We start from the raw sequence: 24,748 nt of genomic DNA on the forward strand, positions 1-24,748 counted from the left end.
TATATATATATATATATAAATATATATATATATAATATATTCGGGAACATCGACTCCCGGTTTAGAAAATGTTCACGTTTGGGTCCCCTATACTAAGGGTATACGCAACTACTGCTTATCTCTAGCATATGTATTATGCAACTTATAAGCAATTGAATCAACAATTAGATATCAAGATTACGAAACAGACATGCATATATACCATATCACATGCTCCAATATATCACAAGATTTTCTAATAACAATCATGCACTTATTATCACAAGATAATGCATATACATATATTTACATCACAACAACAGTATAACGGGTAGAAAACTTGCCAGGGTGCTCCCGGATTGACTTAAGCTTAGAGTGGGTTCGATAACCTATGAACAACAACATAAGTCGGAATTAAACCCCGGTCGCTTAAGAAACTAGACTTTAACCAATTGAACCCTAACGTTCGCTTTTGCGCTTAATGATTCACTTAAGTTGCTCGAGTACCCTCGGCTCCACCATTTTTAATAATTTAACCATTAAGAATTTTAAGGCAATTCTTTCGCGAGTACCTTACCAACTGCCTAATCCACTTTACATAAATGTTTCATACTCCAATTATTCATTTAAGGTCCTTAACCAATGTTTCAAAGTAAGGCGAGGGGTAATGGTTCGTTCGCGAAACACCGTTACTTAAAACGGTCGTTTCTCCTAAACCGTACATCGGATTCAAACGAACCACATATCAAAACGAAGCTCGTAACATGAACTATCTAATCATGGCAATGGTCAAAACCTAACAGTGAGTTCACGGGTCCTGATGTTAAGAACAAAAGCAGTCTAAAGTAAATCGGGCATTACGACGGCTGTGTTTACGCGATTACCAAATTTTATCCTACTCCAAATCAACCACAATTCAACCACAATTCAACCATACAACCAAACTCCATCCATACAATACTACAACAGCCCTAACAACTCAATATTTCCAATTTATATTACTTCTCAATCATGAACTAAGAGCTTACTTAAGTTCATTAACTAATCATCAAGATTTACAACTCCAAAACATCACAAAACCAATCAATCTCTAAATACACAATAACCAAGCCTATCATGAACTATACTACTCATAATAAGCTCTTAACATTCAATAACAAAGCTAGGTTAAGAGATTATACCTTCCTTGTGAGTAGGAGTAACTAATGAGCTTGGAACAACCTTGGAAAATCCTTACTAAAGCTTTATCTAAATAAAAACGCAAGATCAAAATTTCAAGTTCTTGAAAAACACTATTCACCCTCTTCTTCCATGAATTTTAGGAAGAGATTGTGAAGGAATTTGAAGCTTAAACTTATAGGACATCTATATCTATGTACAAGGAACCTTAGATAATTACCTCACTAATTAACAAAGCTTGGAACTTGGATTTGGGTTTTTCTTTTTTTGCAAAATGAAAGGGGCAGAGAGCTTTTGCTTGAAAATGGGAAGTCAACTTTGTGTTTTTGGTGTTATGATTTGTTTGTTAGTTGTTTTTGCCTTTTGTTTTAATTAATTACCTTTTAACCATGGTGATTTTTGTGTGGCTTGAAATCAACCACACTTTCTTCCTTTTTGGTCATGCTTAGGTCATCATTCTTATGTCATCTTCCCATGCTTGTCCTCTTATTATTGGTTTGATGACATCATCATCACTAACCTCTTTGATTAGCTCCTAATTACTTGGCTAATGACCGCTGATCTGCTATACGGTTCGCTTAACTTTCGTTTTCGTTTATCGTTTGAGGGATCATACCCGGGATCTTATTACTTGGGTTTCCTTAACCTTTCTCAATACATTATATTCCTTTTATGATCCTCTCTTATAATCCTTGAATTTAAATCCTTTTTATCCTGTTACCTTATACTCAATTCTTTCGGTATCTGGTGGATTTTCGGGAAAAATTAAAGTGTTCAAATTTGGATTCTGACGATCTTTACATACACTTATATATCATATAGAGTACTAATAAGATCTCAAAATAACAATAAAAGAACCCCTACAAAGTGTGGCATGAAAAGTTTTCTTATTCAGCATAATCAACAAAATCACTATTCATAAGGGTTACAAAAAGTTCAAAATTTTTGGGGTTATTACAGAGACCCTATGATGACAGCTCTGAGACCCATACTCCCAAGCCTAGGCAGACCGAGGAGGCACCCCCAGCGGCTCCGGATTCACCACCTCTCGACCCTACCCATAGGCAGTCTTTGTTAGCTCACGGCTATGTTCAGGATGTATTGAGGACTCGAGTGGCTGTTGCTGAGGCCCGACTGGATGAGGTCAGGAGGGAGTTGGAGGTGGAGAGGGCTGGTCGGTACGCCCGATCTTATGAGGCTAGAGCTACCATACCCCGATCCCTGAGAAGGGAGCTGAATGGGATAGAGCTCACGGCCCGTGCGAGACTCTGATCACTCCAGGGGGACAGGCATGGCAGGATCTCTAGGAGGCAGGCTGACTATATCTTCCGTCGTACGATGGAAAGTGTGTGGGAGCTGACCCGCTCCGGTGTGTGATTCAGGACCAGTGATGGGGTAGTCTAGCCGGCTAGTTAGTCGAGGCCATAGTAAGAGCCAATTTTACGGGATAGTTGACTTGTATATAGCATCCCTTTCTCTGACTAGACAGATAGACTCTTGTGTATCACTTTTGGGCAGATGGCTGTAGAACTTTGTACTTTTGACCAAATCAAACTATGTATTTCTCGTATTATGTATATATTTGTTTCCTTTTAGTTCAGTTCCTTAGTGACGAGATCACTGTTTTTAGCATTATTATTACTGCACATCTTATTAGAACTATCATAATATAATAGAATTGCGAGATACATTCTCCCCATTATAAAACTGTGCATGGCACAATTTTATGTATGATTGTAACCTAACGTTAAATTTCCCAAAAATTTATCAGTGTCATGCCGCCAAGAAAGATTGGAACTAGGGCGAACCCTGGATCTAAGGACCAGGGAAGCCATAACCAGGATGGTAGGAACCAAGAACACAGTGAAGAGGAAGATGAGGATTATGTTGAACATGATGACTCCCTGTATGAAGAGGAGGAGGAAACATTTGATGTTGAAGGATTTGAGATAGAGGCTGAAGAAGGAGAAACTGAGGTTGAGCAACCAGTACCAAACCCAGGCATGGATCCCATGGGACAGTTCATGCAACTACTAAGGCAGAACTTGGAACGTCAACCCAACCCACCCCCTCAAGGAAATAACAATGTTGTGGCAAACTCTTTCAGGGCTTTCAAGTCCCTTAAGCCCCCTGAGTTCCACGGATTAGCCGACCCAGTTGAGGCAAGGGCATGGCTAAAGGAAATGGAGAAATCCTTTGAGATTCTGAGTACCGATGAGGCACAGAAGACTGTATTTGCTACCTACCTTCTAAAAGGAGAGGCTAACTACTGGTGGGAGGCCAAGAAAAACATGGAGACAGATGCTATTATAACCTGGGAGAGATTCAGTCAGTTGTTTTTGGGAAAGTATTTCCCGAGGTTTATGGAGAACTAGATGGAGCACAAGTTCTTGGAGCTAAAGCAGAATAACTTATCTCTAGCAGAGTACGAAGCAAAATTTACTGAGTTATCAAGGTTTGTGCCGGAGTTTGTGAGCACCGAGGAAAAGAAAGCTAGGAGGTTTCAGCAGGGACTGAAACCGTGGATTCAGAATAGGGTGGCAATCCTTGAGCTTACTGATTATGCCACTCTGGTGCAGAAGGCAACAATTGTAGAAGCCGAAAGTGAACAGATGCACAATGAAAGAGAGAAGAAGGGAATAAAGAGGAAAAGTATGAGCATGGGTGGAGGTTCCGCAGGAGGGATCTTCTCAACTAGATTTAATCGAGGAGCAGTGTCCCTACCGGGAAAGAACACTGGGTTTAAGAGGCCAATGAGTGTGAATGTGAGCCAGAGCGGCCAGAAGTCAAGAATGTCCTATTCCAACCAGTCTCGACCCCCATTGCCAGCCTGTAACACTTGTGGAAGAATGCATTCTGGGGAGTGTAAAGGAAAGCCGGTAATCTGCTTCAAGTGCGGTCGAGAAGGTCACTATTCGGACAAGTGCACTTCGCCAACCCCCATTAAGCGCCCATCCACCACTTGTCATCAGTGTGGACGCCCGGGTCATTGGAAGAGGGAATGCCCAATGAACAAACCAGCAGTTTCAGGAGCAAGCAGAGCTGCTTCCAATAAGCCACCTACTGCGAGGACTTTTAACATGACAGTGCAAGATGCTATGAAAGCCTCAGATGTGATAGCATGTAACCTTTCTCTAAATTCAATCAGTGCAAATGTTTTATTTGATTCTAGAGCAACTAAATCTTTTATATCAAAGGACTTTGCGCATAAATTAAGACTTAAGGCTGAACCCTTGATAGAACCCTTACAAATGGAAATAGCCAACCATGAAATTATTCCTGTTAACCGGATTCACCCCGCCTGTGAGTTAGGCATAGGGGAACAATCTTTTAGTGCTGATCTGATTCCTTTTAAATTAGGGGAGTTTGATGTAATTTTGGGAATGGACTGGCTATCTAGCAATGATGCTCCGATAGACTGTAAGGGGAAGAAAGTTAAGTTGAATATCCCAGGGAAGAAAGAAGTCATATTTAGAGGAAAGAGGCAGACGCAGAAATTTTTGACCATGGCCCAGGCCAATAAGATGCTACGAAAAGGAAACGAGGCTTACCTAGCCTATGTGGTGGACACCCAGAAAGAGGTGCCCAACTTGCAAGATATTCCGGTAGTCAACGAATTTGAAGATGTCTTCCCACAAGACCTTCCGGGATTACCACCCGATAGAGTGATTGAATTTGCTATTGAGTTGGCCCCTGGGACGACGCCAGTTTCAAAGGCACCTTACCGGTTACCCCATTAGAAATGAAGGAATTAGCTACCCAATTGCAGGAACTTTTAGATTAGGGTATGATAAGACCCAGTGTGTCTCCGTGGGGGGCACCAGTGTTATTTGTTAAGAAGAAAGATGGGAGCATGAGGCTGTGCATCGACTATCGAGAGTTGAATAAGCTAACCATAAAGAACAGGTACCCGTTACCTAGAATAGACGATCTGTTCGACCAGCTAAAGGATGCTGTTTATTTTTCCAAGATTGACCTGAGAACTGGATATCACCAACTAAAGATTAAACCCGAAGATATTCCCAAGACCGCGTTCCGTACCAGGTATGGGCACTATGAGTTCGTGGTAATGTCCTTTGGATTAATTAATGCCCTAGCGACTTTCATGGATTTAATGAACAGAGTATTCAAGAAGTACTTGGACAAGTGTGTGATAGTTTTTATCGATGATATTTTAATCTACTCAAGGACCGAGGAAGAACATGCAGAACATTTGAGGATAGCTCTAGGAATACTCAAAGAGGAGCAATTATTTGCCAAATTCTCGAAGTACGAATTCTGGTGGAATGAAGTACAGTTTTTAGGACATGTGATCAATAAAGAAGGAGTATTGGTCGACCCCTCCAAGATAGAGGCAGTCTCAAATTGGGAAAGGCCAACCACACCCACAGAGGTAAGGAGTTTCATAGGATTGACCAGCTACTATCTTAGATTTGTACAGGACTTTGCGAAGATCGCAGCCCCTTTGACACGACTTACTCGTAAGACAGAGAAGTTTGAATGGACGGAAAAATGTGAGAACAGTTTTCAAGAATTAAAGAAAAAGTTGGTAACGGCCCCGGTGTTGGCATTGCCAGATGGAAAAGGAGATTTTGTGATATATAGTGACGCGTCGCACAAGGGATTAGGGTGTGTGCTTATGCAGCACGATAAGGTGATTGCGTATGCGTCGAGACAACTGAAGGAATACGAGATTAGATATCCTACTCATGACCTTGAGCTCGCGACAATAGTTTTTGCCTTAAAAATTTGGAGGCACTACTTGTATGGAGAGAAGTGCGAGATTTTCACAGACCATAAGAGCCTCAAGTACATATTTACACAGAAAGAGCTCAACATGCACCAGAGGAGATGGTTAGAACTAATCAAGGACTATGATTGTAAGATTCTCTATCATCCAGGAAAACCAATGTGGTGGCTGACGCCCTTAGCAGAAAGGAAAGACTCAAAATGATGATGACATCGGAGGAATTGATAAGGGATTTTGAGAGAATGGAAATAGAAGTAAAGGTAACTGGATCCGGAATTGAAAAGCTGTTTGAGATCTCGATGCAGCCAAAGTTATTGAAAAAGATTAGATTGTGCCAAGATAAAGTAATGAAGGAAGGCAGAGAGTCAATGACTGGAGAAGAGATCCATACTGAGAGAGATGATAAAGGGATAATGAGGTATTCCTACCGGATTTGGGTTCTGAATGTTCAAGAACTTAAAGACGAGATTTTGGATGAAAGCCATAGTTCAAGGTATTCCATTCACCGGGGAGCACCAAGATGTATAGGGATTTGAATGAGTATTACTGGTGGCCCAACATGAAGAGGGACGTAGCAGAATGGGTAAGCAAATGTTTGACTTGCCAAAGAGTAAATGCAGAGCACTAGAGACCCAGTGGACTTTTACGACCCCTGGAGATTCCCGAATGGAAATGGGAACGGATAGCCATGGATTTTATTGTCGGCTTACCAAGGACGAAAGCCAATCATGATGCCATATGGGTAATTATAGACCGACTGACAAAGTGAGCTCATTTTATTCCCATCAATGAGAGATACACGGTCGATAGAATGGTGGACATTTACATTAAGGAAATAGTGACGCGATATGGAGTCCCAGCGTCCATTGTCTCAGACCGAGACTCCAGGTTCAACTCCAGATTTTGGAGGAGCTTTCAGGAATGTACGGGGACCAAATTAAATATGAGTACCGCTTACCATCCCCAAACGGATGGGCAGAGGACCATGCAGACACTATTGGATATGTTGAGAGTCTGTGCAATAGACTTTAAAGGAAGTTGGGATGATCACTTGTCGTTGATCGAGTTTTCTTATAACAATAGCTTTCATGCCAGCATCGGAATGCCGCCTTATGAGGCCCTGTACGAAAGAAGGAGTCGATCTCCCTTATACTGGGATGAAGTAGGAGAGCGGAAGATGCTCGGACCTGAGGTGGTCCAAAGGACCAAAGACATAGTTGATCTCATCAGAGGACGGCTGGTAGCAACCCAAGACAGATAGAAGAAATATGCAGACCTAGCCCGAAAGGACAAGGAGTATGAAGTAGGGGATTTAGTACTGCTAAAAGTATCCCCTTGGAAGGGATTAATGAGGTTCGGAAAGAAAGGGAAACTAAGCCCGAGATACATTGGACCTTTTGAGATACTAAGACGGATTGGGAAGTTGGCTTACGAGCTAGCCTTACCCCCGAACCTACAACAAGTTCATAATGTGTTCCATGTGTCAATGCTAAGGAAGTATCATCGGGATGCCAGACACATAGTGGAGTACGAGCAGGTGGATATGCAACCAGATCTGACTTACATGGAGAAACCAGTAAAGATTATAGATAAGAAAGAGCAGGTGCTTCAGAACAAATTGATCAAGCTAGTCAGAGTGCTATGGCAGAATCATAATGTGGAAGAATCAACTTGGGAACTAGAGAGCGCAATGCTAGAAAAGTACCCCCATTTGTTTTCTATTTGATTCCGGGACGGAATCCTTTTAAGGAGGGGAGACTGTAATAACCCCAAAATTTTGAACTTTTTGTAACCCTTATGAATAGTATTTTTGCTGATTATGTTGAATAAGAAAACTTTTCATGCCACACTTTGTAGAGGTTCTTTTACTGTTATTCTGTGATCTTATTAGTACTCTATATGGTATATAAGTGTATGTAAAGATCGTCAGAATCCAAATTCGAACACTTTGATGTTAGTCCCTTAACAATATAGCAAGAATTACAGAAGGGGGGTTGAATGGAATTCTTGAACCTTTTTCTTAAAATAAAAATGTTCAACTCGATTATGGATATATTTGTTTTGATTAGCACAATGCGGAATGTAAACTTGAATGAAACAAAACATAAGTAATTAAAAACAAGAGTCTTTAAAAACTTTCTGGTGGATTTAAACAATTCCACCAGAGATATATTTAATATATCGAGAGGTCTCTTAGTGCAGAAATGCCCACAGCTGCTTACACAAAATAGAACTGCTAAGAACACAGGAAATGCTAAAGATAGTGATTACAAAGATTTCTCTGTTGTTGTTTCTTAGCTCTCTCAGTTCTTTTTCTATTTGCTACTCTCTTGGTTTATATAATACCAAGACTACAAAGTCAAAAGAACTGAACAAATATAAAATCTAACAGTCTTGATCTTTACTGCTTTTCATCCTCTATTACCCAGTTAATGAGCTTCCACAGTGTACTTGTATCCAACTCAACGGCTGTGTGTCAGCTTTCACTGTTCAACTGATGTTTGAATCTTGATCATCTGTCGACTTTCAGATCATCCGTCGATGACTTAATTGATCATCCGTTGACTGCTATATTGGACATCAGTTGATAGCTATTTTGGTCATCGGTCGAAGCTTTGTTAATCATCCGTTGGTAGCTATTTTGGCACTTGACTTCATTTCACTTATACAGAATTACAAGACATTGCTTATGTACAGTTAATCAACCTATTCTGCATATCTAGTTAAAGTCAACATGACTTATATGCCACTACAGATTCTATACAAAGGTGCATACAATACTATGCTACAAACTTATTACATAAGCTACTCACTCGATGGATAATAAGTTAATCATCCGTCGGGACTATAATGAGTTATCCGTCGGGACTATAATTCTTATCCGTCGAGTGCTACATTATTTCACTAAGTAAAATCTACTTAGATGTTTTGTTTAGGTAATCATCAAGTACTCAACATATTCACAACAATCTCCCCCAATTTATGTCTTCTGTAATTGTAGCCATAAATTAAGAGATACTTGATGATGACAAAACATCCTAAACATATATCTTTAAAGATAAGTAGATAAAACTGAAAGTGCTTCAATTTAAACAAAAATGTACAAGGTTTGGCTCACAGTCAGTTCAAGATGCTTCTCTAGTCTGAGCAGATTTTTCTAGTTTCTTGAAGGTCTGGATCTTCTTCCAAGCTTTCTGTTGTTTTCTTTAATTTGATTCTGGAGCTGTCTGTGGAATTCTAATTCATCAGATTCTGAGAGATCTAACATTTCTTGCATTTCCAAGAGAGTCTCATTGCTAGAGATACTCAATTGGTCTTCTAATCTGAAGAATCTTCTCACACCCTTGTCATCCATGAATTCCATCAGCCAGTAGGGCCTTAGATGCACTCTTCTCCCTGTGTATGGGATGATAAGAGTTTTGGGTAGTGCATCTTTGGCTCTAACACTCCTTAGCTCTTCAATCTTCTTCAATACTAATCTTCTTGCAGTTACATTGAACCCAAAGTTTTTCTTGAAGGATGAATAGATTTTGATCAACACAGCTTAGCTTTCTTGAAGTATCCTGTGAAGAGGCCACTGAATCTCCCTTCCCCCTTTGTACTTGAACACCAACCTTTCAGGTAGGTTTCTGTATGCATCAATTGCCCTTACCTCATCCAGCTCCTCCAGATAAAGGTTTAGATCTGAGAATTCTTTGATGTCACACAAGTACAGGTAGTCTCCCCTGTTGACCTTGGGTTGAGCTTTGACTACTGACTTGGATTTGAGAGGTGACAGCTTCACTCTCTTGACTGCCCTTGATTTTGTCCTTCTTGGATTAGTAAGAATTGGCAAGTTGAAGTCAGGAATTGGTAATTTATCCCACTCTATTGGCTCATCCTTTGGCACAATAGGCTCTCCATGTATGTTCCTGTAGGGGTCCACCACCCTTATGTCTTCAAACACCACAGAGGGCTTTGATGCTTGAGTTTCAGCTTGAGTGGATTCCTTTGGAAATTGATCTTCCAATTCCTTGTCAACAACATCCAACTTTCTTTTTGTTCTTTTAGCCAGTTCTTTCTTTCTTGAGGATTTCTTCTGTTCTTCAATCTTCTTCTCTGATTCAGTAGCTTGAGATGGTTGAGAGGGAATTTGTTGAGAAGAATTCACAGCCTGTAGCTTGGCCAAGATAGCAAACTGTTCTTTCTTTTGTTTAGACTTCTTTGCATCTAGAGCAGCTTGCCTATTTTCCTGCTTCAATCTGGCTTTTTCTTCTTCTTTTGCATGAGCAAATTGTGGATGTCCAGCTACCACACAAATTTCCTTCCCATTTCTGAATATCTTTGCAATTCTCTTTCTTGAGGCTGAATCAGCTGGATCTTTGTAGAGGAGAATAGATCTTGACAGAAGCTTCTTTTCATCAGGCTTGGGTGTCTCATACATAGAATCCATAGGGTTCTTCAAAGATAACTTTGGATAGTTTGCCCTTGGTTTAAGAATTATCTCAGCCTTTGTAGTCTTGATGCAGGAAGATTGTCCTTTCTCCAGATAGTTCATGCTCATCTCATTCACATTGATTGGCTTGACATGAGAGTGATGGATGGCTGACTGATCTGGTTCCTTGACTAATTAAAACTTTTGCTGTATTTCCTCATCAATCTTTTTCCAGTTGATCAGAGTCAACTCTCCTTTATCAGCATCTTTCAAATTTGCTGCTGCTGCATTTATAAGATCTATACCATCTGCAACTGGTGGCTTGGAGATAGTAATTGAAGGTACAATTACTTTGCTGATTTGAACTAGAAGTTTCTCCCCCTCAGTTGGTCCTTTCTCCCCCTTACTTGATTCTCTCTCCCCCTTTTTGTTATCATCAAGTGGAGGAGTTAGGCCTTGTGCTTTAGCCAGTTGCATAAGAAGATTTGTCTGAGTCTGTTGATTTTGAAGAAGTAGAGCCACTGAATTCTCAATAACCTGAACTCTGTTCTCCACCTTGGCTATCTTCTTGTCAGAATCTGATTCTCTCCTTAATCTTAGTAATAGATCATGCATGGTACCATATGGCATTATTGAATCCAGCTTCTCAGAGTTGTATGTCTTTAAGTCAGCTATATCCTTTTTCAATTCATCCACACTGAGATTCTGTCTTGAGTGTTGGATCTTCATTAAATGTAAAGAGTCTAGGTGAGCTTGAAGAACAGCCCTGATACCAGCATCTGAAGCTTCCTGAAGGGCCTGCTGAATAGCTATCACTTGTTTTACCAAAGATACCTCAAATTGCCCTGGTGTAAATTCCTTTGCCCATGCCCATTCAGGTAAACTGAAAGCAGAACTTGGGCCTTCATCTCCCCCTAAGTTCATGCTTCCATCTAAAGAACCAGAGTCATCATCATCAGAATTTACTCCAAATTCTTCAGATGGCTCTCCAGCTTGAGAAGGCATTCTGTTCACAGCAGCTTTATCTTTGTGAAGAGATTCTGTGGTGTGTACTAGATTCAAAGTCTGCTCTGCCTCCACATTGCCCTGAGCAGCCAACGGTTGATAGGCTGAAACAGGGTGAGTAAAAGTGTCAGCATCCAAGGAAATGTTATCAATTACAACTTTGTAATGTTGCTGAAATTGTCTTTCCTTTTTAGCATCATCCACAATCATTGACTCACTAGCAATGGCTGGTTCCATCCTTATTTCTCCAGTACCTGCCTTTCTCTCATATTCTCTCTTTTGTTGCATCAGGGTCTCACCCTGGCTCCCCACCCTCACACCCTCACCTTTACCTACTAAGGTGGGACTCCTCTCACTCACTTTTGCCAATCCTGAATGAATGGATTGCTGAGATTCACTCTTTTCCTCTCCTTTTGCCTGGGAGCAACCCAGCCTCTCACTCAATGCATTCTCCTCTCTCAGTCCTAAGAGTGATTGTATTACCACTAAATCTTCTGCACTTGAAATTATTGAATTTTAAAGTTGTGCAGAGACACTCGACGGATAAGTGATATCCGTCGGGTGAGTGGTAAAGCTATCTGACGGATAACTGCTGTTAAGCTTATCCGTCGGGATACAATCACTACTCAACGGATGAGCAATATCCATCGAGAGAGTAGAAATGAATGAGGTGGGAAGAGAAACTATTGTTGACTCTGTGTTGATTGAAGTTATTTGAGGCACAGATGTCACAATAGAATCAGAAAGAATTCTCAAGTGAGCCAACAAATCATCTAAAAGATGATGCTCACTTGCACTAGATTTTGGCTTCCCCAACATAGTTAAAGAAGGGGAATCAGGAATTGAAGTGTTTATCATGTCCACTTCCAGTGAGTTAGTTGGTGAGTATTGTGTTTCTGTGGCTTCTATTATGAGAGATTTTGGCTGTGACTCCACATTTATTGGAGCCACATCAATCTGAATTTGAGAAGGTGCAGGGACTGTGTCTTTAGCACCAGTTTGCACTAAGTGTGTGCCCTGTGCATCCCCGGTTGTTTTGGATTTCTTCTTTCTAGTGTAGGTTTGGTGTGAGCTTGTGTCCCTAACCCTCTTGGACTGTGCTCTTGGATGAGAGCTTTCTTCAATAGCCACATCCTTTTGGGAGGATGCAGCTAGAAGTGAGCTTTTGTCCTTTTTAAGCACTACAGTTTGTTGGAAAACTACAGTGTGGCTAGGCTGGGATTCACTCAACTCTCCAACCTTATCCTTGGGGTTTCTTTGATGTTCACCCCTTCCCTCACCTATCTTACCCTCCTTCACACTCCCCTCTTTGGTTTTGGTAGATTTTTGAACTGGTACCTTTTGAGAGATACCAGAGGGGGTTTTCTTTGATTTGGATTTAGAAATTGCAGTTGTTTTGGCAGCTTTGGTAGGCAACTATTTGGTCATTGTCACAGATGCCATAGCTATGCCTGAAGCCAAAGAAATAGAAGAGATTAGAATAGTTGAGGGTCTGGATGAACTTACCTCACTTACCTGAGGTGTCAACATTACAGGGAAATAGAACATTGTCACATCCTTGTGATGGTTGGCTCTGTTCAAGTCTGCAATGATTCTCCTCTCTTGAACCCAACAAGCTAATTTGTTGTTTGGGTTCTCAAGTTCAATCTCTTGAAAAAGATGGTTAGCCAAAAGCATAAAAAATCTAGCATAGTAAATATTCTTTCCTCTTTTGGCTAAGTGAAAGGCATATGTCATAGCCTACTCGTTTATTCGAGTATTTAACTCAACTCAAATAAGAATGTAATAAGTAAATAGTGGATCAAGCATCAGAGAGATCTCACAAAGTAACATCTGTCAAAGAATAAAGAAACATTGTTCATCTGCAGACTTGAAGATTCACTGGAAGAAGTTCAAGAATTTGATCATGCCTCAGTGATATAAATCAAGATCGTGGATTTAATCAAGTGACAGAGATCTCGTCAAGGTATCATTTATTACAAGGATTCAATCAGAACAACAAAGTCAAGACATGAAGAAACGTCACGAAAGTTAGTCACTCATGAACCAGACAGTACATCGAGTGTCAGCATTGAAGTGACGGAATTGATTCATAAGTCTCAGTAACTTTCAGAAGATTGTCAGAAGAATGGTTGCTGCTCAGGGTTAGTATTAATTCTCCATTAATTAATTAAGTCATATAATTTAATTAAGAAAATAAATTATATCTGCAAGGATTAATTTATTAATTAATTGAATTAAATTGATTAATTAATTTAGAATTAATATTAAGGAATTACAGAATTTTAATTGGTTTAAAATCTATTTAAATTGGAACAAGGCAAACTGATTGTATTAGTATGACAATCGGTATGACAATCAATAGTCATACCGAAAGTCATGCTAATTCATTTGATTGTCTTGTTAGAATTTTTATTAGTTTAAAAATCTGTTATTAATCTTTGCAAGACAATCTGAATTGTACTTATGTAACAATCGGTATGACAATCAATTGTCATACCGAAAGTCATGCTGGTTCAAAGGATTGTCATTGCAGTTCATTTGCATTCGGCTGTTTACTTCAAAAGAGAAAAAGAAGCAGAAGATCATATCATCCAAAAATAGAGCAGCAACATACAGAACAAGATAAAAGCAGAGAACAAAAGAAAAATATTTCATCATCCATCTGCTTATTCAAGATCAAATATTCTAGTTTGTTAATGTTAAATCCAAACCACTAGAATTACTTATCTTGTTCCTGTATATCAATCTAGCGGATTAAAATCCCTAGAACTTAATCTCAAATCGCTTTTAGCATTTGATCTTTTAATTACAAAAATAGAAAAAGTTCATGTCGAATTTATTCTAAATTTGTAATAATTGATTTGAGATTAATCCCTTGTAATCGATACCGTAGTTGTAACACCTTTCAAGTTTAATAAAAGTTTTATTTAACTTGAATTTTGTTTCACAATTTTATTCCGCATTTTATTAGACGAAACGGTATTGTTTGCATTCAACCCCCCCTTCTACAAACAAATTGGGACCTAACAATTGGTATCAGAGCCTTCTGATTAACGTACAAATCAAGATCCTAGACTTTTGTGTTTCTTTCACTTCTTGAATTTTTATTCACTCAAAAATTCATTATGACTACACAAAAAGTTGGAACCGTTAAAATTCCACTTTTCGATAAAGAAAATTATGTGATGTGGAAGAAGAAGATGCTACTGTTTTTACAGGTTGCTAATCCCAAATATTTGCAAGTGTTGAAGAAGGGTCCAAAAATTCCTATGGTTATTGAACCAGAGGTAATAGAGAATGATGTGGTGATCACCCAAGCGAGAACTTATGTGAAGGATCCTGAGGACTTCTCTCCTGCTGAAATAGAAGAAGCTTCCCTGGATGCTAGCCTTCAATTAATCTTAGTAGATTCCCTTAATCCCCTAATGAATAGACATGTGATGAATTGTAAAGATTCCAAACATATCTGGGAAACTATTGAGATTATTAATGAAGGCACAGAGGAAGTTAGGGAGAACAAACTAGAAATCCTAACCTCTGAGTATGAATACTTTAAATCCAATCCAGGAGAAGGAATCACTGAAGTGTTTGAGAGGTACAATGCATTGATCAATAACCTGAACATTAATGGTAAATACTATTCCATCAGGGAGGTCAACAAAAAGTTCCTTTTGACACTGCCAACTCATCTCGAACATAGAATCACTGCCATAAGAGAAGCAAGAGATCTGAGTGAGATTTCTTTGGAAAGGCTCTATGGTGTGTTAAAGACTTATGAGTTGGAGCAGATTCAGCAGAAGGAGGTTTACGGGAAAGGAAGGGTGGTCAGCACGTCTACTGCTCTGGTAGCTGATGAACAACAACAACAACAACCACTATATCAACAACAATCTCAACAGTCAGACAGAATGGTACAGTCTTCCAAGGTTGAAGACAATGTTATAGTAGCAGAATTTGATTCTCCTACTACCAATCAATCAGGAGATGATTATTATTCCTTGGAAGAACTGGAGCAATTGGAGGATGAGTCAATGGCCCTGATTGTCAAGAGATTCTCAAATGTCAGATTCAAAAGGAATCCCAAGTTCAAGTACAAGTCCAACTACAACAGATTCCAGAAAGGTGGATCTTCATCCTCTAACACCAGCAGTGGTGGGTATAAAACAGGGATGGTTGATCGAAGCACCATCCGATGCTTCAACTGTAATGAGTTGGGACACTTTGCCACAGAATGCAGAAAGCCAAAACAGGCAAGGAAGAACTCTTATGATTCTAATCAGAAGAGTAAATCTGAAAGGGCGTACCTGGCAAAGGGAAGAAGTTGGGATGATACTGACAGTGAAGATGAAGAAGTTGGGAATCTTGCTCTCATGGCTAGTGATGCAAGCACCTCATCGTCAAGAAAAGAGGTAAAACTTTCTGATGCTGAAATGGTTTATCATCTAAGAGGTAACTTAGATTGTGCTCGTCGTGATAATGAATTGTTAAATCAACAAATCAAAGACCTTGAGAAAGAGGTCAATGAATTAAGACTTGTGCACATTAATCAAGATAAACTTAAAGACCAAGTATCTTTTCTAGAGAATAGAGTTGACTGTTATAGACAACTCGAAACTATTCTCAAAGACAAGATCACCGGTCTTGAGGCTAAGGTTAAAGCTTACTTTAATTCTTGTTCGAAGTCCAAAGAGTTTTACAATAAGCAAGCTGTTAATCAAACACATGGAATAGGTTATGATTACAATGCTGCTATTGGAAAATTAGGCATAAACTCCCCTCCTCATGTATGTGCTAAAGGCAGGGAAGTACCACATGTGCTTAAGGGTGTTGATGAACCCCTCTATAAGGAATCAATTGCTGAACCATTTGATGAGACTTCTTTTATTATTCAAGAAGAAATTCGTGCTGAAGATAATGCTAATGGGAAAACTGTCTCCAAGTCAAGTGTGTCAAAAGTTCCAGTCAAGGTTGTGAAAGCAACTGAGACTAACTCAGACACACATGAGTTGGATAGCACAAATGCCATGTCTACCATGCATAAGTTGCCTATTGTTAATCCTTCTCATAAAGCATGTGGTGTTCCTGATTGTATGTCTTGTGCTTTTAATCTGTTGTTTGCTTATTTTAATGGTAAGCATGCTTCTAATGATAAGACTACTCCTCGTCAGCATGTGAATAATAGAAAGCATGATAGGTCTAAGACTGCTAGTCCTCCTAAAGTTAGAAAGGAGACATTTGTGCCTAAGCCTAAACATAAATCTGATAAGGCTGTTTTAAAGGTCAAATGTTCAGTCATTGAGAATGTTGAGAATAGTGAAATTAAGAATGTTGTTTTGCCTGATAAAGGCCAATTTTACAAGTATGCCGGACCCAGCCAAGCTTGGGTTCCGAAGAAGTTCTAATCCATTTGTATTGCAGGGCATTAAACAGGTACAACCGGTAGTGTGGATTCTTGACAGTGGATCGTCAAGACATATGACCGGAGATAGAGCCCTGCTATCAAATGTGGTTGAGAAAGCTGGCCCAGTGGTTACCTTTGGAGATAACAGCAAAGGTTTAACGGAGGGATATGGCTGTTTGCAAGCTGGAAATGTTATCATTGAAAATGTATATCTTGTGCAAGGACTTGAACACAATCTGCTTAGCATTAGTCAGTTCTGTGACAACGGCTACAATGTTTTATTCGACAAGCTGAAGTGTCAGATTCTGCACAAGAAAAGTGAAAAACCCTCTTTAATGGGAATACGGAAAGGAAATCTGTTCGTAGCTGACATGAACTCTGGAAGCAATCTTGAAGTCAATTGTTTCTATGCAAAAGCATCGTCAAATGAGAGTTGGCTATGGCACAAGAGACTTTCCCATCTCAATTTCAAGACAATGAATTCTCTTGTCAAAAGAGAACTGGTAAGAGGTCTGCCTCAGCTGGAATTCTCTCCAGAAGGACTATGTGAGGCTTGCCAGAAAGGAAAGTCAAAGAAAGCAAGTCACAAAGGCACTGACACATCTTCCATAACTGGTATTCTGCAATTATTGCACATGGATTTATTTGGACCAGTTAATATCCTTTCTATGTCAAAGAAGTGTTACTGTCTTGTGATAGTTGATGACTATTCCAAGTATACGTGGGTTTTATTTCTTCACTCTAAGGATGAAACACCACAAGTTGTGATTGATCATATCAAGATGATTGAGTTAGATTCTAACGTCCCTGTTAGAGCAATAAGGTCAGATAATGGAACAGAATTCAAGAATGCACTTCTAAATGGATTCTGTACAGACAAAGGGATTACCAGACAATTTTCAGCTCCTAGAACCCCTCAGCAAAATGGAGTGGTAGAAAGGAAGAATCGTACATTGATTGAAGCTTCTAGAACGATGTTAAATGAATCAGGTCTTCCAATGTACTTTTGGGCTGAAGCTGTCAATACTGCATGTTATACTCAGAATCGAACTCTAATCAACAAAGACTTCATGAAAACTCCTTATGAGATTTTGAATGAACAGAAACCTTCTATCAAATACTTTCATGTATTTGGTGCCAGATGCTTCGTGCTCAAGGATGGAGATGATCGTCGTGGTAAGTTCGAGGCAAAGGCATATGAGGGTATTTTTGTTGGATATGGAAGAAGATCATATAGAGTGTATATCATTGATCAACACAAAGTAACTGAAAGTGTCAATGTTACATTTGATGACACTAAACTCCCTAGTATCCAAACTGAAGATCCTTCTGAGAAACTGAAGTTTGATGATATGTCAGATTCAGAGTCAGAACATGGTCAAGAACCTGAGGTTGTTGCTGTTGAAGAACCTGTTAATCCTGATAATACTCAAGGTAATAGTGATGGAAACTCTGGAAACAATGGAGATACCACTGCTACTGACGGAGAATCTTCAAGTCAACATGGCAACAACTCAGGGGGAGATGCTGAAGGATCATCTAGTAGGACACAACATCACAATGAATTTCAAGGCGAATCATCAAGATCAAATCTTCCAAGACAGACAGTCTGGAATAAAGCTCACCCTTTTGAGTTGATTATTGGTGATCCAGATGTTGGAGTCAGAACTAGACGTGCTACTCAAAATGAGTGTCTGTTCTCAGGATTTCTTTCTGAGATAGAACCTAAGAAAATTGAAGAAGCACTAACTGATCCAGATTGGGTGATTGCTATGCAAGATGAACTCAATCAGTTTGAAAGTCAACAAGTCTGGAAACTGGTACCTAGGCCTGTACACAAGAAAGCTGTTGGTACAAGGTGGGTATTCAGGAATAAACTAGATGAAGATGGTGTGGTTACAAGAAACAAGGCAAGACTGGTAGCTAAAGGGTATTCTCAAGCTGAAGGTATTGATTATGATGAAACCTATGCTCCAGTGGCTAGACTTGAGGCCATAAGGATATTTCTGGCATTCGCAGCATTTTCAAACTTTAAAGTTTATCAAATGGATGTCAAGAGCGCCTTTCTGAATGGAAAGCTGGATGAAGAGGTATATGTAGAGCAACCTCCTGGTTTTGAAGATCCAGATCATATGGATTTTGTCTTCTTTCTTTTCAAGGCTATCTATGGGCTAAAACAGTCACCAAGAAAATGGTATGACACTCTCTCTGAATTTCTTATTGAAAATAGCTTTATTAGAGGTGTCATAGACAAAACTCTCTTTTCTAAAAAACATAAGAATGATACTATATTAGTCCAAGTCTATGTGGATGATATAATATTTGGGTCTACTAATGATAATCTCTGTAAGAGATTTGCTAAGTTAATGCACAGCAAGTTTGAAATGAGCATGATGGGAGAGCTGAAGTTCTTTCTTGGATTACAAGTAAATCAAAGGTTAGATGGAACATTTATTTGTCAATCCAAGTATCTCAAGGAACTCCTCAAAAAGTACAATCTAGAGGATTCTGCATCAGCAAGGACTCCATCAACTACAGCTGTCAAGCTTGGACCATGTGAAAACTCCATTAAGGTAGATGTCACAAGCTACAGAGGTATGATTGGCTCGTTACTCTATCTTACTGCAAGTAGACCAGATATTATGTATGCTACATGCCTATGTGCAAGGTTCCAAGCGGATCCTAGAGATATTCATCTCGTTGCTGTTAAACGAATCTTAAGATATCTTAAGGGAACACCAAATCTAGGTATTTGGTACCCTAAAGAATCTGGTTTTAACCTTGTTGGATATACAGATTCAGATTACGCAGGAAGTGTTGTTGATAGGAAAAGCACCTCAGGAAGTTGTCAATTCCTAGGAAGCAGGCTAGTCTCATGGTACAGCAAGAAACAGCAAACAGTTTCCAACTCAACGGCCGAGGCTGAATATATTGCTGCTGGAAGCTGCTGTGCTCAGATCTTGTGGATTAGGAATCAACTACGAGACTATGGCTCTGTATTGAACAAGATTCCTATTTTATGTGACAATACAAGTGCAATAGCCATCACCAACAACCCTGTGCAGCACTCGAGGACAAAGCACATTGACATCAGGTATCATTTTATTAGAGAGCACGTCATGAATGGTACTGTTGAACTATTTTTTGTTCCAACAGAAGAACAAATAGCAGATATTTTCACTAAACCACTTGACGAATCCACATTTACCAGATTAGTTGGTAAATTGGGCATGTTAAATAGTTTTAGTGATTAATTTAATTAATATCTGGAATCTGTTCTTGAATGAATTTACAAATAAATTTTTCATAAATGAAAAATTCATTTGCAAATTTATTTTATCATTTTATCATATTTCTTGCTTATTTCTATGTAATATATATTATCTTATCTATGGTTATTTACTCTACTTGTTAATTGAAAATATCTCAGAATATTTTATTTCCTCTAAAAATATTTTTCTATGAATTTTATTTGCTAAAATTAACAGAAATCTATTTTTTGGAATAAAAATAATTAATTCTGATATATTATCTTTGTTTCTGTAAAAAAAAAAAAAAAAAAAAAAAAAAAATTATTATAAGTTTTACTATTTCAGTTTTACTATTTTTGAAATGAAGGTTCAGTACTTAATTAGATGTCTGTACATATTCATTTTATTTTAATTTTAATACTAGAAAGACTATCGGCAAGACAATTAAAATTGTCTTGCTGAAAATCATTTCAGTATTCGTGTAAATATAAATATGTTATTAGTTATTTTATCTTGTTCTAGAAAGACAATCGGCAAGACAATTGAAATTGTCTTGCTGAAAGTCATTTTAGTAATAATTGATTGCTTATTTTAAATATCAGATTAATTTTATAACTGGCAAGACAATCGGTAGGACTATTGATTGTCATGCCAGTAATAAAATTAATATCAGAATTTTATTGTTTTATTTTGTACTGGTATGACAATCGGTATGACTATCAGATTGTCATACCAGTTGTGTATTTTTATTTGTTTTATTTTCCTTCTTTTGCCTGGTATGACAATCGGTATGACAATCCCGGATTGTCATACCAGCTGTTATATAAAGGCTTGTGCTGTGTTGTGTTAAGTCATTTTCAATATAGCAGTTCATTTCTTTAAAAATTTCTAACAGTTTACTCTCTTTTACTCTCTTCTCTCTCCTCGAACAAGATCAAAACCAAACCAAAAATCTGATTCATTTCTTTGCTCGAGTTTTTACTCAGCACACTTAATCATCACTTTGTGATATATACATACAAGTATATACATAAAGAAGTGCTGCTGAAATTTTCTTAAATAAATAAAAATTATTATAAATCAAGTTGCCCCTTCAAATTCCATTTTAATTTTAATTTCTTACTTGTGTCTTTTGGTGTATCAAAATTGTGCTTGTAAGTTAAGAATTTTAACGAGATACATTTCTGTCTAAATTTTTCGATTATAATTAATTTAATTCGAATTATTAAATTAATTTAATTAATTCGAATTTTCTTAATATTATTCTTAAAATTCTGATAAGCTTGTGTCTTATTATTATTCTTTAAAAAAATGGCTCTCAATTTCCAAATTGTCGCGCATAATCAAGTTGGTTATTTCAATCCGGAAAGATGTGATGTTGAAAAATTTAAGCCTTGGATTAGATTTTTAAATGATCATTCGATTGTTAGCTCTGCTATTAAATCAAATGTGATTTTAAACGTCGATCTACTTAGACTAATTTGCACAACTTCTACTGTGGCTGTTGATTCAAAATCTTTTTCATTCACCATCGCAAACACACAGTATGTAGTTGATGAAACAGTCGTCAATCGTGCTTTAAATTTTCCACTAGACAATTTCTGTAATTTACCCTCTGAAAATGATATCACAAATTTTTTCAATGCCATTCACTATCAGGGGGTGATCAATTTAACCAAACTTTCTAAATCAAATTTGGTGTCTGAATGGGATATATTCTTCGATACCCTTTCCAAAGTGTTTGCCAACTGCACAAAATCTAATTTTCATAACATTACTTCCACCCTGCAGTATATTGGTCTTGCGGTTGTTTTCAATCAAAGGATCAATTTTGGCAAACTACTTTTTCCCATTCTCTTGAGACGTCTAACTTCTGCTTTACGTGATCATTCTACAAATCGTAGGGTATCATGTTACTATGCTCGTTTTCTTATGCTCATAGCAGATCATCTACTCACCCCTGAACACAAAGCACTTTTTGCTAACTCTGCTGTAACTGAACCCCCACCAGTTAGCAAAAAGATTTACACTCGCCAAGACACAACCTTCAAATTTATGCAAGTACCAGTACTTGTATCTGCTTTCATGGCCAATTATATTCCCTTGCCTATTTTTAATCTTCCCGGCCATGAACAGCAACCTCAACCTCCAGTGGTTCAAGCCACCCAGGCTCTTCCATTACAGGTAGTAACTTCTCACTCTCACTCTCACTCTCACTCTCTTCCTACTTCTGTTAACAGACCCTCAGTGGTTGATAGGGCTGACCATGAAGTTGTAGAACCACAGCTTCAATCCCAGGTCATAGAGCCAAACACAGAGTCTCATTCTATCTCACCCTCTCCCCCACTGTCTAAAATGTTACCCAGAAGATTACTAGGAAGTAGTACAATGTTAAATATGAGTGAACCCTCAGCTCTGCCTCCTCCTAAGAAAAGAAAAACCTATTCTGAGGCATCTGAAAGCCCATCCTTGTCCTCCCAACAGGACATGGACTTTGAAATGGCCAATGAACAGTTACTAGAGGCATTCTCTCAACAGGATGCATCTATTGAAATTCGCCATCGGGCCATGGCATCTTGTACTGAGTCAAGCACAATTCCATTACTCACAATGGAACCATACACTTCCCCAGATAAAACTCAGGACACCCAGCGAGGAGTGCACGTCGAGTCGGTTACAGTGCCTGCCATAGTTACGGCAGAAGAGCATTCACATGCTTCAGAGGGAAAATCTGACTCTCCGCCATCTTTAATAGAGTCATTTTCTCCCCTCCCAGATCCAACAACTCTGGCTCCCTTATGGGATTCTCCACTCGCAGATTTATCTGGAGAAAGTGGAGGGCAACTCGGTCAATCTATCCCTGAAGCAATTCAGACATCTATTCCAAAAGATTTGATAGCATTGACTGAGGATCGGGACTCGCGAATTCCCATTGCACCACCACTGACCTCTCTTGAAGAGGCTAGGGTGATTTTTAATGCAGGTACCCAAGGACAGCAATTGGAAGACTCCTCACGAGCAATCATATTGAGAGAAACACATGCACGTGAGATGAGTGAACCAAATATGAGTGAACTTCAGGTGAGAGCACACACAAACACTGATACTGTCAACCTGTTAGCTCAGATTGCTGCCCTGAAAGAAGAACTTGCCAAAAGTCAAGCTGAAGCTCAAGCATTCAAAGCACAAGTGGTTGAACGGTCTTCTTCTTCCACCTCTGTCGACAATCAGCTTGCGATCATAAGGAATGACATCTCAGATTTAAAGACTGCTGTAATACCAAAGCTCAATTCTATTCAGGACACTCCAAACTTATCAGCTGATGACATATCCAACTTCTGCTCCCTACATACCAGGATGACTTCTCTTGAAGACCTCGTTGAGATGAATCATTCACTAGACAACTCAAGATTTGTAAAGATAGAGACGGGCATGGAACATCTAAATGAAGGCATGAAGCACTTATATTACATGATCAAGAATTCTCATTGCCCTAATGAAGAACAAAGAGCTTATTTTGAAGGACCGTCTGGTGGAGGATCAGGCTCTGGAAGTGGTGGAGGTTTCAAAGGAAAGTCTGTAGAGGATCCCTCAACTAAGGGGGAGAAGAAAGGAGGGAGTAGTTCCAAAGGGAAAGAAAAAGATACTTCTGCTGGAGATAAAGGAAAGGCTGATGATGCCTACTACAGTGGAGAACAGGATGACTTCGATATTTTTGACATTCCCACTGAACCAGCTCAGGAAGATAAAGATGGGTTATTTGAAGCTGAAGAAGAAAGTGATTTTGAAGATTGGGAAGAAGAAGATACAGTGGATCCTAGGTTTGAGAAAGAATTTCAGAAAGAACAGTCAGAAATGCAAAGAAAAGAAGCTGAACTCAAGAAGGTCTCACAGATCATTGATAGGAGAAAAGACATACAAAGGACAGAAACTCTTCAGAAGCAACGTCTTCATGACATTAAAGCTCAAGAAAGGAGAAGAGATGTCAGACTGAAGATGGGTGTAAAGTGGGATGAAGCTAGGAGAGTACTCGATATGCCTCAGCTATGCACTAACAATGATAGGCAGTTCTTACATCTTCTGGACAAGCTGGAAATCTCAAATCCTAACAATGACATGTACATGAATGCTATCAAGACTGAAGTCTCAAGGATCACAGCTGCTTTTGATAGATCCCTAAATGAGATGAGCATTTTTGTATATTGTCAGAGTGAAGGATCATTCAAGGTGTCACTTCATCTATTCGAGAATCGTTCGTTGTCAGAGATTTGGGTTCTTTTAAACAAAGTGAAAAGAAGCTCAGAGTTGAATGAAGTTCTTCGGGAAAGACTTAAAGAGTTTGCCAGCAGGGCTAGTCCTCAAGTGGTCAACAATCCTCATCAAGTGAGATTCTTTAAGTCTGATTGTCTTCAAATCTGTCAGCTAGATGTACAATCTCTTAAAGACTACTCAGCTAAGCATCTGGTCTGGATGGAACATCATTTGAGAACTGCTGGATATTCATCCATATTGAAGACTCAAGCTGCTGACTTGATTCAAGCTTATTGTGAGAAGAATGTTAAAAGGTACAATCAACTCAAGAATAAGTTGAAGACAGTTGGAGTTCAACCAGTCAGACCTGCAAGCTTCACTTCAGAAAAGGATCGTGTTTTTGACAAGGAATTGCTTCAAGATTTAGAAGAAGGTGAAGTCAGAAGAGAAGACAACTAAAGTCAATTAGCTCAAAACTCAATGTAATATGATTAGAGCGTTATGAATCAAGATAG

This window comes from Apium graveolens, chromosome 4 (assembly GCF_009905375.1).
Source record: "Apium graveolens cultivar Ventura chromosome 4, ASM990537v1, whole genome shotgun sequence".
Lineage (NCBI taxonomy): Eukaryota > Viridiplantae > Streptophyta > Magnoliopsida > Apiales > Apiaceae > Apium > Apium graveolens.